At 40.9% G+C, this 17,774-nt stretch overlaps 1 long non-coding RNA gene across 1 annotated transcript in view; it reads left to right on the top strand.

The window, feature by feature from the left end:
- The window catches only part of LOC116550953, a 30,182-nt gene that overhangs the window by 2,713 nt on the left and 9,695 nt on the right, over positions 1–17,774 (top strand). The window contains exon 2 of the long non-coding RNA XR_004268634.1: positions 785–882. This is a non-coding gene — a long non-coding RNA (uncharacterized LOC116550953). The remainder of the gene's footprint in view (positions 1–784; positions 883–17,774) is intronic.

Raw genomic sequence — 17,774 nt, 5'->3', positions numbered from 1 at the left:
CCATATTCAAAAGACACAGGCAAGAACTTGAAACCGAGTTTCAAAATGACTTTCAAAAAATTCTCAGGCTGCTCACTGTAGCTCATGCTTATAATCCCAGCACTTCAGGAGGCCAAGGAGGAAAGATCGCTTGAGCCCAGGAATTCAAGACCAACCCAGCCAACATCATGAAACCCATTTCTACAAAATATCCGCAAATAGGCGTGGTGGCACGCACTTGCAGTCTCAGATACTCTGGACGCTGGGGTGAGACAATCACCTGAGCCCAGGAAATTGAGGCTGCAGAGAGCTATGACGTCATGGCACTCCAGCCTGGGCAACACAGTAAGACAGTGTTCATAGCTGAACACAGTGAAATAGACACAAAGCAAACAGTATATCTTAAACACTTTTTCTGTCATCCACTTCTCTTGCACACACAGTAGTTGTTTTTGTGTCTCTTTTAAAACTTGCCCTACTCTTCTCCAACCCTGGCTGTGTGCTTCAGATGCTTTGCCCCAGCTCTCTTTCCTTCTGAGTTGGAATCACAAAATCACAAATGAATTGGTTTGTCAAGGCAGAGCCCTCCTCTCTATGGGAATGGAAGAGAAGAGCTGCTATGAACTCAATATTTGTGTCCCTCGAAATATTCCTACGTTGGAGACTAAATCCCCAATGTGATAGTATTTGGAGGTGGGGCCTTTGGGAGATAGGTCATGAGGGTGGAACTTTCATGAATGGGATTAGTGCCCTTATAAGTAGAGATACAAGAAAGAGATGATCATTCTCTCTGCTCTCTTGCCAGGTGAGGATACAAGGAGAAGACAGCAAACCGCAAAGCATACCCTCACCAGACACCGGATCTGCTGGCACCTTGATCTTTAACTTCCCCACCTCCAAACTGTAAGAAATTTATGTTGTTTAAGGCACAGTCTATAGTATTCTGAGATGGCATTCTGGAATAAGACAGGAGCAGAATTGATGTAAATAATTACAGTAGTTCCACCTTATCCACGGTAGTATCCACCCTCAGTGGATGTCTGAAACCACGTGGTACCAAACCCTATATATAATTTTTTTTTTTTTTTTGAAACAGGGTTTTGCTCTTGTTGCCCAGGCTGGAGTGCAATGGCATGATCTCAGCTCACTGCAACCTCCGCCTCCTGGGTTCAAGCAATTCTCCCACCTCAGCCTCCCGAGTACCTGGGATTACAGGTGTCCATCACCACACTCAGCTAATATTTGTATTTTTAGTAGAGACTGCCGGCTTCAGCCTCCCAAAGTGCTGGGATGACAGGCGTGAGCCACCACACCTAGCCAAACCCTATATATAATTTATAAATTAGAAAGAGTAAGAGATTAACAATAATTATAATAACACAGAAAAATTATTACAGTAATAAAAGTTATGTGAATGTATGCTCTCGCTCTCTCAAAATATCTTATTGCACCGAATCACTGGTAACTAAAACTGGGGAAAATGAAACCAGGGATAAGAGGGAACTAGTATACAGATTAATATGTATTTCCATTTCACAGCTAACCTTAAGATATTCACTTCTGACCAGGCATGGTGGCTCATGCCTGTAATCCAAGCACTTTGGAGGCCAAGGCGGGTGGATCACCTGAGGTCGTGAGTTCAAGACCTGCCTGACCAACATGGTGAAACCCTGTCTTTAAAAAATAAAAATTATGCTGGGCGCGGTGGCTCAAGCCTGTAATCCCAGCACTTTGGGAGGCCGAGGCGGGTGGATCACGAGGTCAAGAGATCGAGACCATCCTGGTCAACATGGTGAAACCCCGTCTCTACTAAAAATACAAAAAATTAGCTGGGCATCGTGGCACGTGCCTGTAATCCCAGCTACTCAGGAGGCTGAGGCAGGAGAATTGCCTGAACCCAGGAGACGGAGGTTGCGGTGAGCCGAGATTGTGCCATTGCACTCCAGCCTGGGTAACAAGAGCGAAACTCCGTCTCAAAAAAAAAAAAAAAAAAAAAGAGGATATTCACTTCTATTGTGTGTTAATGGTGTAGTTTGTTTTAGCACAAGTGGTTTCTTATGAAATTGAGCCATTCTAATAGGTCTGGGGCTTTATAATCACAGGAATCATCACACACGTCCTGTGGTTGTATCTCAAAGTTGCAGAGAATACAACTTAGAGCCAACAAAATCTGTGAAATAGCTTTCAAAATCAGGACTTATTTTCTCTAAATAACTATGTGACTTTAAAATTCTTTGAGCTCAAGAGTTCAGCATTAAAAACAAAATAGTTGGCGGGGCATGGTGGCTCACACCTGTAATTCCAGCTCTTTGGGAGGCTGAGGCAAGTGGATCACCTGAGGCCAGGAATTCAAAACCAGCCTGCCCAAAATGGTGAAACCCTATTTCTACTAAAAATACAACAATTAGCCAGGTGTGGTGGTACGCACCTGTTATCCCAGCTGCTCAGGAGGCTGAGGCAGGAGAATGAGTTGAACCTGGGAGGTGGAGGTTGCAGTGAGCTGAGGTCATCGTGCCACTGCACTTCAGCCTGAGCAGCAGAGCAAGACACTATCTCAAAAAGAAATGAAAAGAAAAAAAATAAACAAGTCTTGGGTACCATCTTCTCAATTCACTTGTCAAGTTTGAATCTGAATACAAAACAATTACTTTTATAATGGACACAGAGGATTTTGTATTATGTTAGTTGCATCAGCTATGTAGAGAAACTGGTGTATGACATAGAGGATGTTACATTATGTTATGTAACATCAAAGAAAAGTATGTGCAGCCTTTTGGGGCCTTTGGAAGTCTAGCAAGTAGGATCTAAGACTCCATAATTTTAAGAACACTTCAACACATTTCTTCAAAAATTTATAGGACTTAGCCACGTAACTAAATTAAAATAAACTAAATCTACTTCTGTTGCGTTAGCTTCTTAACTATCCATAAAGCAGCAGTGGTTAAAAAAATAAGCATAAAGAAAATTTGCAATCTTCATTATTTTGTCCATTATATCATGCAATAAAACTGACTTCCAAAAGTCAAAACACAAACTCTCGTGATAAATGAGGCGATGGAAACTGGGCATACCAACCTCCTATTTTGAGTTGCATTAACTGTGGAAACTCTCCTCCCTGCCTCAAAGAGGCCTCAAACGTGGCTTATCTTTTTCAGAAGAAAATGTTTTGATCAAACTTTTCATATTATTGATTGGTTAAGATTTATGTGAACTATGTTAGGGTGATGTATACATTATAACTCTCAGTGGGCCAGACACTCTAGGCTTAAGGTTGAGCTTCATATTGGAGATCCCTGGTGTAAAATTTCCCTGCTTGGCAGGAGAGGTGCCATTGTTGTTGGGTTTCTTTGACAATACTCTCCTCCATGTCAGCAGAGAAACTTACTTTTATTAGTGAGTAATGTATAAACTCCTATATTTATTGTAGTGCAACAAAATTAAAAATATAGGTATTCTGGCAAACCTCAGAGATACTGCGGGTTTAGTTCTGAACCACCGCGATTAACTGAATATTGCACTAAAGCGAGTCCCACACATTTTGATTTCCTATGCATATTACAGTTATGTTTACACTACTTGTAGTCTATTAAGTGTGCAGTAGCATTGTGTCTAAAAAGTATTTAATTAAAACATGTTTTATTGCTAAAAAATACTAATAATAATCTGAGCCTTCAGGGAGTCCTAATCTCTCTGCTAGTGGAGGGTCTTGCCTCAATGTTGGTGACTGCTAACTGATCAGTGTGGCAGGTGATGAAGGTTAAGGTGCCTGTGGCAATTTTTAAAAATAGGACAATCGCGAAGTTTACTGCATTGATTGACTCTTCTTTTCATGAAAGATTTCTCTGGCAGCTTGTGATGCTGTTTGGTAGCATTTTACTCACAGTAGAACTTCTTTCAAAATGGGAGTCCATCTTCTCAAACCCTGCTGCTGCTTTATCAACTAAGTTTATGTAATATTCTAAATTCTATGTTGTCATTTCAACAATGTTCACAGCATCTTCACCAAGAGTAGATTCCATCTCAAAACACCATTTCGTAGCCAGGCACCGTCATTCACACGTGTGATCCCAGCAACTTGGGAGGGATGGCTTGAGTCCAAGGAGTTGAAGGCTGTAGTAAGCCATGATCACACCACTGGACTTCAGCCTGGACAACAGGAGACACTCCTCATTCGTTCAGATTTTATCATTAAATCACACCAATTCGGCCACATCTTCAGGGTCTACTTCTAATTTTCTTGCTATATCTACCCCATCTGCAGTTTCCTCCTCCACTGAATTCTTGAATCCCTCAATGTCATTCATGATGGTTGGAATCAGCTTCTTCCAAACTTCTATTAATGTTAATATTTTGACTTTCTCCTATGACTTGCTTATGTTGTTAATGGCATCAAGAATAGTAAACCCTTTCCGTAGGTTTTCTATTTACTTTGCTCAGAGCGATCAGAGAAATCACTATCTATGGCAGCTATAGCCTTATACATGTATCCCTTTTTTTTCTCCAAAAAAAAGTGCCTGGCGGGTTTTTTTGGTTTGTTTTTTGGGTTTTTTTTTTTTTTTTTTTGAGATGGAGTCTCACTTTGTCACCCAGGCTGGAGTGCAGTGGTGCAATCTCGTCTCACTGCAACCTCAGCCTCCCAAGTTCGAGTGATCCTTCTGCCTCAGCCTACTGAGTAGCCAGCACTACAGGCATGCACCACCACACCTGGCTAATTTTTGTATTTTTTTTTCTTTTTTAAAAAAAATTTTTTTTTAAAGAGATAGTATTTCACCATGTTGGCCAGGCTGGTCTCAGACTGCTGACCTCAGGTGATCCACCTGCCTCAGCCTCCCAAAGTGCCAGTATTACAGGTGTGAGCCACCACACCCGGCTAATTTTTGTATTTTTAGTAGAGAGGGGGTTTCATCATGTCCAATATGCTGGTCTCGAACTCCTGACCTTATGATCTGCCCACTTCAGCCTCACAAAGTACTAGGATTACAGGCATAAGCTACTGCACCTGGCCATGAATGTATTTCCTAAACAATAAGACTTGACATTCTAAATTATCCCTTAGTCTGTGGGCTGTACAATGGATGTTGTGTTAGAGGGCACGAAACAACATTAATCTCCTTGTACATATCCATCAGAGCTCTTGGGTGACTACGTAAATTGTCAGTGAGTAGTAATATTTTAAGAGGAAACTTTTTTTCTGAACAATAGGTCACAACAGTAGGCCTAAAATATTCAGTAAACCATGCTGTAAACGGATGGCTGTCATCTACGCTTTGCTGTTTTATTTCTAGAATATAATGCAGAGAATATTTAACATAATTCTTAAGAGCCCTAGGGTTTTCAGAATGATAAATGACCACTGACTTCAACTTAAAGTCACCAGCTGCATTATCCCCTATTAAGAAAGTCAGCCAGGCTAGGCACAATGGCGTAAGCCTGTAATCCCAGCACTTTGGGAGGCCAAAGAGGGTGGATCACTTGAAGCCAAGAGTTCAAGACCAGCCTGACCAACATGGTGAAACCCCGTCTCTACTAAAAATATAAAAATTAGCTGGGCGTGGTGGTGCATGCCTGTAATCCCAGCTACTCAGGAGACTGAGGCAGGAGATTCGCTTGAGCCTGGGAGATGGAGGTTGCAATGAGCCAAGTTAACACATTGCACTCTAGTCTGGCAGCCTGGGCGACAGAGCAAGGCTCTGTCTCAAAAAAAAAGAGAGAGAGAGTCAGAGAGTCAGGCTATACTTTCTGAAGCTAGGCATTGACTTTGACTTCTCCTCTCTAGCTATGAAGGCCTAGATGGCATCTCCTTCCATTATAAGGTTGCTTTGTTTCCATGGAAAATCTGTGATGTTGTTTAGTGTAGTCACCTTCATCCATGTTCTTAGCTAGATCTTCTGCATAAATTGCTTCAGTTTCTCCATCAACATTTGCGGCTTCACCTTGCACTTTTTTGTTATGGAGATGGCCTTTTTCCCTAAACCTCATGGACCAGCCTCTGATAGCTTCCAGCTTTCCTTCTGCAGCTGCCTAACCTCTCTCAACCTTGGTAGAATTGAAGAGAGTTAGGGCCTTGCTCTGGATTAGGCTTTGGCTTAAGGGAATGTTGTGACTGGTTTGATTTTCCATCCAGAAACTAAAACTTTCTCCATATCAGCAATATCATACTATCTTATCATTTGTGTATTCCCCGGAGTAGCACTTTTAATTTTCTTCAGAACTTTTCTTTTGTATTCACAACTTGGCTGACTGGCACAAAAGCCCTACCTTTTAGCCTGTATCGACTGACTTTTGCCGTCCTTACTAAACTTAATCATCTCTAGCCCTTTTTTTTTTCTTTTTTTTCTGAGATGGAGTCTCTCTCTGTCACCCAGGCAGGAGTACAATGGCGCAATCTCAGCCCACTGCAACCTCTGCCTCTCGGGTTCAAGCGATTCTCCTGCCTCAGCCTCCTGAGTAGCTAGGATTACAGGCACTGGCCACCAAGCCCAGCTAATTTTTATATTTTTATTATAGGGGGGTTTTCACCATCTTGGCCAGGCTGTTCTCGAACTCCTGGCCTTGTGATCCACCTGCCTTGGCCTCCCAAAGTGCTGGGATTACAGGCATGAGCCACCATGCCCTGCATGCCCAGCCCATTTCTAGCTCTTGATTTAAAATGAGAGATGTTTGATTATTTTCACTTGAACACTTGGAGGCTGTTGTAGGGTTATTAATTGGCCTAATTTCAATGTTGTTGTGTTTCAATATAGAGAAGCCCAAGGAAAGGGAGAGAGACAGTGAAATGGCAAGGTCAGTAGAGCAGTCAGAACACATGTAACATTTATCAATTAAGTTCACTGTCTTATATGGGTGTGGTTCATGGCACCTCCTAACAATTAAAATAGTAATGTCAAAGATCACTATCACAAATCACTTTAACAGATATATTAATTTTGAAAAAGTTTGAAATATTGTCATTACCAAAATGTGACCCAGAGACACAAAGTGATCACAAACTGTTGGAAAAATCATGCTTATACACTTGCTTGACACAAGGTTGCCAAAATCTTCAATTTGTAAAAAAAAAAAAATGCAATATTTGCAAGTTGCAATTAAGTGACGGGCAATAAAACAAGGTATGCCTGTATTCAATTAGCAAAAGATTCAGAAATATTGTAAAAGAACTGCTTGAAATACAACTGCATTAATCAGGGTCCTCTAGAGTCAGAACCAATAGGAGGCAGAGAGAGGAAAAAAATAAATAATTTTTTTTAAAAAAGAGAGAGAGGAAACATTTATTTTAAACAATTGGCTCATGCAATTGTGGGAGCTAGCAAGTTCAAAATCTATAGGGCAAGCTGGCAGGCTGGAAACTCAGGCAAGAGTTGAAGTTACAGTCTTAAACCCAAAATCCATTGGCAAAATTTTCATGTTATGGTTTTGAGGCAGAATTTCTTCTCCAAGAAACCTCAGTTTTTGCTCTTAATCTGTTCAACTGATTGAAATCCACCCACGTTATTCAGGGTAATCTCCTTTACCTAAAGTCAACGGAGCATAAATATTAAGCACATCTACATCTAGCAGTCTGGATGTGGGCACCATAGTTTAGCCAAGCTGACACGTCAAATCAACCATCACAACAACCTTCATTTAATAGCATTTTCTTACAGGCATGATGATAAATAGGTTTAAAAACATAAATCCCCTAGTGAACAACATGAAGCATGTTCTTATTAAGAAAACAAATTACCTTGCTTTTATTTTTTCTTTGCTCTTTTCAGTCAATTGTGTGGTAGTGAGGATGGGGTGGGGACAGGGGAAGGAGGATTCGAGGTTTGTTTTCAGGAGCATCTGCTGCATAACCATGTCAGATATTTGTGCTAGAGCACTGGGAACAGTGCACACATTAGAAAGGATCAAAAGAGGAACAATAAATTGCTCACAATCCAGTCAAAGATACTGCTATAAATTAATGTGACCCCTGCAAAATTCAGGTGTTGCTGATGAGATCAATAGTACCAAGAGATGGGACCTTTAGAAGGTAATTAGGCCATGAGGGCTCCTCTCTCGTGAACAGGATTAGGTGGCCTTATAAAAGGGCTTGATAGAGGCTGTTCATCCCACTTGCCTTCTGCCATGTGAGGACACATCATTCCTCTTCTCTGGAGGATGTGCCTCTCACCAGATAATACAACCTGCTTGCAACTTGATCTTGGACTTCCCAGTCTCCAGAAATGTGAGAAATAAATTTCTGCTCTTTATAAATGACCCAGTTCCAAGTATTTTCTTGTGGTAGCACAAACAGACTAAGACATATGTGAGCGATCTACTTTACACATTACAAGTTGTATTATGAATTAAATACCACATAAAAGTATAAAGGCAAATAGTGTAGGTATATAAAAGGATTTGTATGTGATTGAGGCCCCAGCTGAAAGGAAGTTTCACAGACTTATGAGGGCATCATTGCAAACCTTCTTTCTAATTTTCTGATGCAGGCTGGTGGAAAGGGAGAATGCATAAACATAAAGTAATTGCTTTTGAGGCAGAGTCATTCCTTTAATGCGGACAACATCAGTTGCACCACAGAGATGGCTAGAATTAATCAGATTCACACAGCAAGTCCTGACACTTGATGGCTTAATTAGGGTGATTATGGGTAGGCTTTTAAATTCTGCTTTGTCAGCAGATGACCCAATAAAATGTTACAATAAAGATCATGTTCCCACCCCACCCCAGCCCAGGAGGAGCTAAAACTTGGCCTATAGTTAGTACATTAATAATGTTTGTGATGTGGTTGGCAAAATAGTTTGTAATTATGTGCTTATAAAAGTGGTAGTAGGAAATTGCAGCAGGTCAGGTTTTTCTTTACCTTGTAGGAAGTTACAATGCTTTTTGTGACACAAAAAGACATATCTGTACCTATATATAATGCATATATGTATATTTTTTATTTCAGGGGAACATGAAAAGAGATTTATGACAGAAAATTTTTTACCAGTGTTTTCATCCTAGTTTAATGTGCTCACAAGTAACTTTTTTTTCAGAAGGAAAAGTGAGACTAATAAACTAACCATGACCTGTATCATTAGCAACAACCAAAACACAATGGAGGTATTATGTATGGAAGGAAAGAAAGAGTAGAATGAACTTGTTAGGTTGGTGATTTTGTTTTGTTTTGTTTTGTTTTTATTTGTAATTGCAGACTTATAAATATTGAACTATCATGGAGCTAAGGAACCAAAAAGGGAGAATAATTTTGCTCACTGAATGTTCAACATAAAAGTAGTATAAAAAGGTGCAATATAAAAATGTAATATGGGGGAAGGAGAAAAAAATGTAATATAGAAAGACACTAAAATGTTTCAGAGCAACAACTATTGGGAGAATATATTCACTAGTCCTTCAATATGGGTGTGTAGCTTATGCTAATTTCGCTGGGCAGTCTCAAGTATATAATCTGTTTAATTTGGAATATCTAAAATTAAGTGATGACTTTTTTTTTTTTGAGACAGGGTCTCACTGTGTCACCTAGCTCAGGCAATCCTCTCACCTCAGCCTCCTGAGTAGCTGGGACTGCATGCATGTGCCAACATGCACAGCTAATTTTTGTATTTTATTTATTTATTTTTTTGTAGAGATGCGGTTTTACCATGCTGCCTAGGCTGTTCCTGAACACCTGGGCTCAAGCCGTCCACCTACCTTGCCTCCCAAAGTGCTGAGATTACAGGTGGGAGCCACTACACCCAACTGAAGTGATGACTCTTTATTTTGGAAGTATTGATTTATTCTAGACTCTTTATTTCTGTAATGTATTTTTTTATTCAGTTTTATTGTTTTATAGGCATATAATTCATTAAATACATAACTAAATGTTTTAAACAATATTTTAGTTTGTGTGATTACTGATATATTTGTATTCACCAATCAGAAAAAAAAAAGTAATATAAGAGAGACTTTCAAAAATAGTTAAGCCCAGAGGCAGCGCCACTCTCTCTCTCTTTCTTTCTCTCTCTCTCTCTCTCTCCTCTTTTTGAGACAGAGTCTCGCTCTGTCGCCCAGGCTGGAGTGTAGTTGCACTATCTCCGCTCACTGCAACCTCCACCTCTGGGTTTCAAGTGATTCTCCTGCCTCAACCTCCTGAGTAGCTAGGACTACAGGTGCACGCCACCACACCTGGCTATTTTTTTTTTTGTATTTTTAGCAGAAACAGTGTTTCGCCATGGTAGTCAGGATGATCTTGATCTCCTGACCTCAAGATCTGTCCGCCTCAGTTTCCCAAAGTGCTGGTATTACAGGCGTGAGCCACCATGCTCGGCCTCTTCTCTTCTTTACATTCATTTCCTCCATGTTTGAACATATCCCATGGTTTTGACTACTGCCTGTGTCAGAAGACTCCCTAATTAATCCATTCCAGCTCCAGATAATCCTCTGAACTTCAAACTTGTGTATCTAACAATATAATGGACATCTCTACTCGGATAGCTGATAGGCATTTTATACATAACATGTCCCAAGATAAACAAGTGTTTGCCCCTGTCCCTCAACTCCTACTAAACTTGCTACTCCTCTTTGTTATTTCATATCTTTTTTCCCTATGGCTTGGACCAAAAATTTTGGAGCCAACAATGACACCCCTCCTCCCCCAATACCCCATAAGCTATCCCTGAGCGAATCCTCTTGGTTCAACCTGATTTTCAACTCTTTTTGAGACACTCAAGTAGCAATTTTAAATGGTTCAACCCAATGTATCCAGAATCCGACCATTCCTATCTCCATTACAACTTTTCCAGTTCAAGCTGTCGTATGAATGATTATAACATTTGTCTAACTGCATTCTACACAGCGTAGTTCACAGTGATCATTTTATCATGTAAGGCTGATTTTGTCATGCCTCTGCCCCAAACCTCCATGGGCCCCTCATTTCACCCACAGTAAAAGACCAAGGTCTCACAGTGTCTACTAAGCCCCACAGTAGCTGACTGCTCATTTCCTTTCTTCCCCCAGCCCATGCTTTCTCCCTCTCTTGCTTCACCTCCTGCCATACTCCCCTCTCATTTCAATCCAGTCTCATAGTCTGTATTAGTTTTCTATTGCTTCCATAACAAATGACCACAAATTGCCACCCCCGTAGCAGCTTAAAGCAACATAAATGTATTATCTCACAGTTCTGTAGTTGTGAAGTCTGAGCTGTCTTGACTGTTTCCTCTGTTGGTGGAATCCAGTGCCTTCAGTTTGCAGGACTGAGGTCCTTGTTTCCTCACTGGTGTCAGCTAGGGCCCGCCCTTATCTCCCAGAGGACAGTCCTTGCTCATGGGCCCTTATATCTCAGAGCCAGCAACAGTGCCTGCTGTCCTCATATTTGGAATCTTGCTGATTTTTCCCTTCAGCTGAATCTCTCTTGTTGCAGCCATAAAAAGTTATTTGCTTTTAAAGGCTCATATGACTAGATTGGACCCACCCGGATACTCTAGGATAATCTCTTTATCTTAAGGCCTGAAACACCATTTCCATCTGCAGTTTCTTTGCCACATAATATAACAGATTTGCAGGTTTCAGGCATGTGGACATGGACATCTTTCGGGGCCACTATCTGCCTACTATATGGTCTCTTAGCCACGCATGCTTCCGTCTCTGGTCCCATAAGCTTGCTGTCCTGCTGCCTGGAATATTGTTCCCCTGGACAATTACACAGCTAATTACACAGCAGATCCTTGCCCAGTTATCACCAGATCCTACTGGCCTCTCTGCCCAGCCTATAAAAGAAACATACCCCATTATACTTTTTTAAAAACCCCTTAACCTGCTTTTTGTTTTCTTTTTCTAGCCACCATCCGACAGAATATATTTATTTATCTATTATATGTCTCCCTCTACTAAGACCTTTGGGAGCAGCAACTTTGTGACTTATTTGCTCCTGGATTGGCACTACCTAGACCAGTTTCTTATACATAGTAAAATGTTCAATAAATATTTGTTGAACGACCAAAAAAAAGCCCCACAGGTCCCAGTGTGTTAATGATGTTTGAGAAAAAATATGAGTCCACTAACTCTGAATTTACCTAAGGAAATATTTGTTTTTTTCAAACAACTTATTCATAAGAATATCATTAGTTTGTCAAATGCCTTGCTGAGGTAATTATAGCAACTTCTATAGATATCTCCTGATGCTCTGAGAGAAAACAAACAATTTATTGTATATTTCAAAATAGGTAGAAAAGGAGAATTGTAATGTTGCCAGCACAAAGAAAAGTGTTCGAGGTGATAAATATCCCAATTACCCTGATTTGATCATTACACATTATATATATGTATCAAAATAACCGTGTATCCCAAAATACGTACAACTATGATATATAATTGATATATTAGTTTTAAAAAAGAAAACAAGTAGTTTGGCATTATTGTCCTTGGTATACCTAAACTAGCTCAAAGTTTTCATCTTTCATCTCCAATTGCTGATAAACTTTTTATTAATCTGTACTAAAATCTTAAAGAGCTCAAGATCAAGTCTATAGTTTTCAGAATCACTTTTCATCCTCTTTTAAAATCAGGACATATACCATTTGCAAATTCTTGATATTTCTCTTATATTAAACATTTCCTCATTTAATTACTTACCAACAGTGTACCCTAAATCTACAAATGATTCTAGAGCCAGAGATATTAATCTCCTCAAAGTTACTGTTTCTTCTTTTTCTTTAATCCTCACCTTAGGATGTTAGCTCTGTTCTTTTTTATTTAAGGTTGCTTTTCTTGGAATAAAGAATGAAACAAAATGGGATTCTGAAGGATTTACTCTTGTCTCCATCTGCACTGAGCAGGAGTCTGAACACTTTCTCTGAACTTAGCAAAACAGCTTTTTGAGAACCATTAGCCCATTTTGACATTTAGCCTTCCCTTCACCATTGTTACAGGGTTTAGCCAATGACTTTTTCATTTGCAACTGATCCACCTTATGCAGTCTTTTTGGTTTCCTATGCATTTCCCATTTTTTTCTTTCTTCACGGGTATTATTTTTTTGTATACGGACAGACTATTTTAGAATCACCCATTTCTCATGAGCCATTTTCTATTTTAGATCTTTGTCAATGCAAGCGTACCTATCCCTTGGAATTAAAACAGATTTTTTTAAAAATAATTTTTGAGCACATGCTAAATGTAAGCAAGAAAATGTGCTATATACTGCAGAGCAGTTTTTTCTCAAAGTTTGGTTCCTGGACCACCTGAATCTGAATCATGGGGTGGTGATAATGGTATTTGTTACCATGTAGATTACCAGTTAATCAGAATTTGAAGGGAGTAGTTGGGAGACTTGGGAATCAACATTTTTTCTTTGTTGTTTCTTACTTGATGAAAAGTTTCCAAAGGAATCGGCATTTTTTTTCAGCAAGTTTCTCTGGTTATAGTTTTCAAAGCCTGAGAAATTTATCTGTCAAGGATCTGAAGAAGCATAAGTCCCTACTGACAAGGAGCTAATACTATATTTAAGATGATATGGTATAAAAATACATATAAATAATGACCGGCATAGACAATCAGTGCACTTGAGTCAGCAAGTGCAGCTGTTAGGAATAAAGTAGTGGGTGCTAAGGCTGGCTTCATAGAGCAGATATTTATTGCTCATAAAAAACACTTGGGCCGGGCGCGGTGGCTCACGCCTGTAATCTCAGTACTTTGGGAGGCCGAGGCGGGTGGATCACGAGGTCAAGTGATCGAGATCATCCTGGTCAACATGGTGAAACCCCGTCTCTACTAAAAATACAAAAAATCAGCTGGGCATGGTGGTGCGTGCCTGTAATCCCAGCTACTCAGGAGGCTGAGGCAGGAGAATTGCCTGAACCCAGGAGGCGGAGATTGCGGTGAGCCGAGATTGCGCCATCGCACTCCAGCCTGGGTAACAAGAGCGAAACTCCGTCTCAAAAAAAAAAAAAAAGAAAAAGAAAAAACACTCAGGAACTATTTGTTGAATTAATGACAAAATCTATGCTGAAAGGTAAAGAAACCATAATTTTTAACTGAGAAAGAACTTACAACCCTTTTGTTTTCCCCGATTATCATATAGATAAAGAAACAGTCCCAGAAAAGTAATTGACACAAGTTCCCCATGTCAAAACCAACATGGTGGTTTTGAAAAAAATAGAAACTAGGTTTCCTAACTCCAAGTTTTGTGCTTTTTGCACTACCCCATGAGATAATTTGGACTGGCTACAAGCAAGGGGGAAGGCATTTTAAGAACTGGAGTAAATTTAGTTAGATGTGTAATCAGTGGGGTGTCATTAACCAACAAGGAAGGACAAAGGACTTCACTTGATCTTAGCCAAAAGGCTGAGAAGAGATAGGACAAAGGACTTGATTGAGAGACTGATGAAACACAGGCTGGAAAAGGCAAGTTAAGAGTGTGAGGCTGGGTGTGGCACCTCAAGGGCTCAGCCTCACCATCCTGTAATCCCAACACTTTGGGAGGCCAAGGCAGGAGAATTGCTTGAGCTGAAGCATTCAAGACCATCTGGGAAACATGGTGAGACTCTGTCTCTACAAAATATTTAAAAGTAAATAAAAGATAAGATTGTGAGTCACTTGAATACCAGACTAAAAGAGTAGATGTTGGAGAGCTGCTAAACATTTTGAGACAAGATAAAAGCAATGTTAGGAAAATTAACTTGTAGTTGCTACTAAAAAGATGAGAGAAAGATGAGAGACAAAACTCCAGAGCCAGGGAGACACTAGATTACGATCCAGCTTTGTGGACCATGACTAGAAAATTAACACCCAGATTGGTAAAAGTATGGATGTGTGAACAAATTTTTTTTCTTTCTTTTTTTTTTTTTTGAGACGGGGTTTCGCTCTTGTTGCCCAGGCTAGAGTGCAATGGTGCGATCTCGGCTCACCGAAACCTCTGCCTCCTGGGTTCAAGCCATTCTCCTGCCTCAGGCTCCCAAGTAGCTGGGATTACAGGGGTGTGCCACCACGCCCGACTAATTTTGCATTTTTGGTAGAGACAGGGTTTCGCCTCGTGGTCAGGCTGGTCTCGAACTCCTGACCTGTGGTGATCGGCCTCCCAAAGTGCTGGGATTACAGGCATGAGTCACCATGTCCAGCCTGATGTGTGAACAAATTTAAAGTTTGGGTCAATACAATATGGAAACAAGCCCAATTCTGGTCTAGTTCAGTAGTTTCATTCTTTTAGTTAATTAACTTTTTAGGTCATTTTTTTCTAAAAAGCAAGGAATTCTCTGTTAAAACACACTCTCTGAATGAAGAGACCCCCAAAACAGGCTTTGTGTGAGTAACATGGCTGTTTATTCTCCTGGGTGCTGGTGGACTGAGGCTGAATAGGGCGTCAGCAAAGGGTGGTGGGATAGGAGTTCATTTTATAGGTTTGGGGTGGGCAGTGGAAAGTTACTGTTTAGGGCGGTTTTTTGCAAGCTGGGAAGGGGCCATAGGGTATGGATCATGAGGTTGATCAAGGTCAGTTACAAAGTCCAATGGCCTTATCAATTGGGGCCGGAATAAAGAACAATAGAGAATCTCTTAAAGTTAAGTAGGCACCCTGCAGGGGTCGATCATTTCTTCCTCTTTTCCTGGTCTTCCAGTTACTTCAGATTTTCCAGGAACTCATCCGGAGTGTCCCTGCAGGTCACAGAGGTTAACATGGTGTCCATGGCACCGTCAGTCAGCCTAAAAGACCTTAGATTCTCTTTTTCTTACACTAATGTAGAACTCAACTTTTCCATTTCTCAAAGCCCAACTTTTTTCATACACAAGCAAATCAATAATCAAATAAAAGTTACACACTTGTGGGACTATTCAGCAAACCTCTAAAAGAAACATCTACTCTTTGTTAGGCACTGTTCCAAGTTCTGGACCCTTAGAAATGCATACGATAGGCAGGGCACCGTGGCTCACACCTGTAATCCCAGCACTTTGGGAGGCCCAGGGGGGCAGATCACGAGGTCAAGAGATCGAGACCATCCTGGCGAACATGATGAAACTGACTCTACTAAACAAAAATTAGCTGGTTATGATGGCACATGCCTGTAGTCCCAGCGACTCGGGAAGGCTGAGGCAGGAAAACTGCTTGAACCCGGGCGGAGGTTGCAGTGAGCCGAGATTGTGCCTCTGCACTCCAGCCTGGTGCCTGGCACAGAGCAAGACTGTCTCAAAAAAAAAAAAAAAAGAAAAGAAAAAGAAATGCATAAGATATAGTCTCTGTTTCAGTCAGTGTTCTCCAGAGAAACAGAACCAAGAAGATGTGTATAGATATATATAAAGACATTTATTTTAAGGAATTGGCTCCCATGATTATGAAAGCTGGTCAGTCCCAAGATCTGTAAGATGAGTTGGGAAGGTGGAGACCCAGCAGAGCCAATGGTGTAGTTCCCACTGGAGTCTGAAAGCCTGGGAACCAGGAGAGTCCATGGTATAGTTCCAGGCCCATTGCCAGCAGACTTGAAACCCAGGAAAAAGCTGGCATTTCAGTTGGAGTCCAAAGGCAGAAAGAAGTAATGTCCCAGTTCTTTTTTTTTTTTTTTTTAGATGATATCTTGCTCTATCACCCAGGTTGTAGTGCAGTGGCTTGATCTCAGCTCACTGCCACCACCACCTCCCTGATTCAAGCAATTCCCCTGCCTCAGCCTCCCAAGCAGCTGAGATTATAGATGCATGCCACCATGCCCAACTATTTATTTTTATTTTTATTTTTATTTTTCATAGAGACAGGGTTTCACCATGTTGGTCAGACTGGTCTCGAACTCCTGACCTCTGGCAATCTGCCTGCCTCAGCCTCCCAAAGTGCTGGGATTACAAGTGTAATGTCCCAGTTCTTAGAAAGTAAGCAGGCAGCAAGAATTCTCTTACTTTTGAGAGGATCAGCCTTTTTGTTCTACTGAGGCCTTCAACTGATTAGAGTAGTCACATCTACAGCTTGAAGGGCAATCTGCTTTACTAGGTCTACTGATTTAAATGTTGATCTCATCCAAAAACACCCTCACAGACACACACTAAATGATGCTGGACTAAATAGCTGGGCTAAATAGCTCAGCATCCTATGGCCAGTCAAGTTGTCATATACAATTAACTATCACAGTCGCTGTCCTCAAGGAGCTTACAACTTACTTGGGGTAAGAGGTAAGGAGGCCAACAAATCCCAGCACTTTGGGAGGCCGAGGCAGGCCGGTCACTTGAAGCCAGGAGTTTGAGACCAGTCTGACCAACATGGCAAAACCCCATTTCTACTAAAAATACAAAAATTAGCTGGACATGGTGGTGCATGCCTGTAGTCCCAGCTACTCAGGAGGCTGTGGTGGGAGGATTGCTTGAACCTGGGAGGCAGAGATTGCAGTGAGCCAAGATGGCACCACTGCACTCAAGCCTGTGCGACAGAAAGAGACTCTGTCTCAAAAAAAAAAAAAAAAAATTAAAAAATTAGCCAGGCATGTTGGTATGTGTCTGTAGTCCCAGCTATTCAGGAAGCTGAGGTTGGAGGATTACCTGTGCCCAGGAGGTTGAGGCTATGATGAGCTATTACTGTGCCACTCACTGTACTCCAGCCTGGGAACAGAGTGAGACACTGTCTCAAAAAAAAGAAACAAATAAGAAAAAAGAGACAAATAACAAAACAGACAAGTAAAGTAACAACTTGTAAATAATACTCCAATATAGGTCTTTGTTTTAATTCTATGAACACACCAAAGGGAGGAGCTGGGCATGGTGGTGGATGCCTATAATATCAGCTACTCGGAGGCTGAGGCAGGAAGATCACTTGAGCCCAGGATTCTGAGACCAGCTTGGGCAACAGAGTGAGACCCTGGTGTTATAAA

The sequence above is a fragment of the Sapajus apella genome, unplaced genomic scaffold, assembly GCF_009761245.1.
Source record: "Sapajus apella isolate SASKATOON/1434 unplaced genomic scaffold, GSC_monkey_1.0 scaffold8, whole genome shotgun sequence".
Classification (NCBI taxonomy): domain Eukaryota; kingdom Metazoa; phylum Chordata; class Mammalia; order Primates; family Cebidae; genus Sapajus; species Sapajus apella.
Note: the sequence above shows the minus strand (reverse complement) of the source record. Positions and strands in the feature narration are given on the sequence as shown.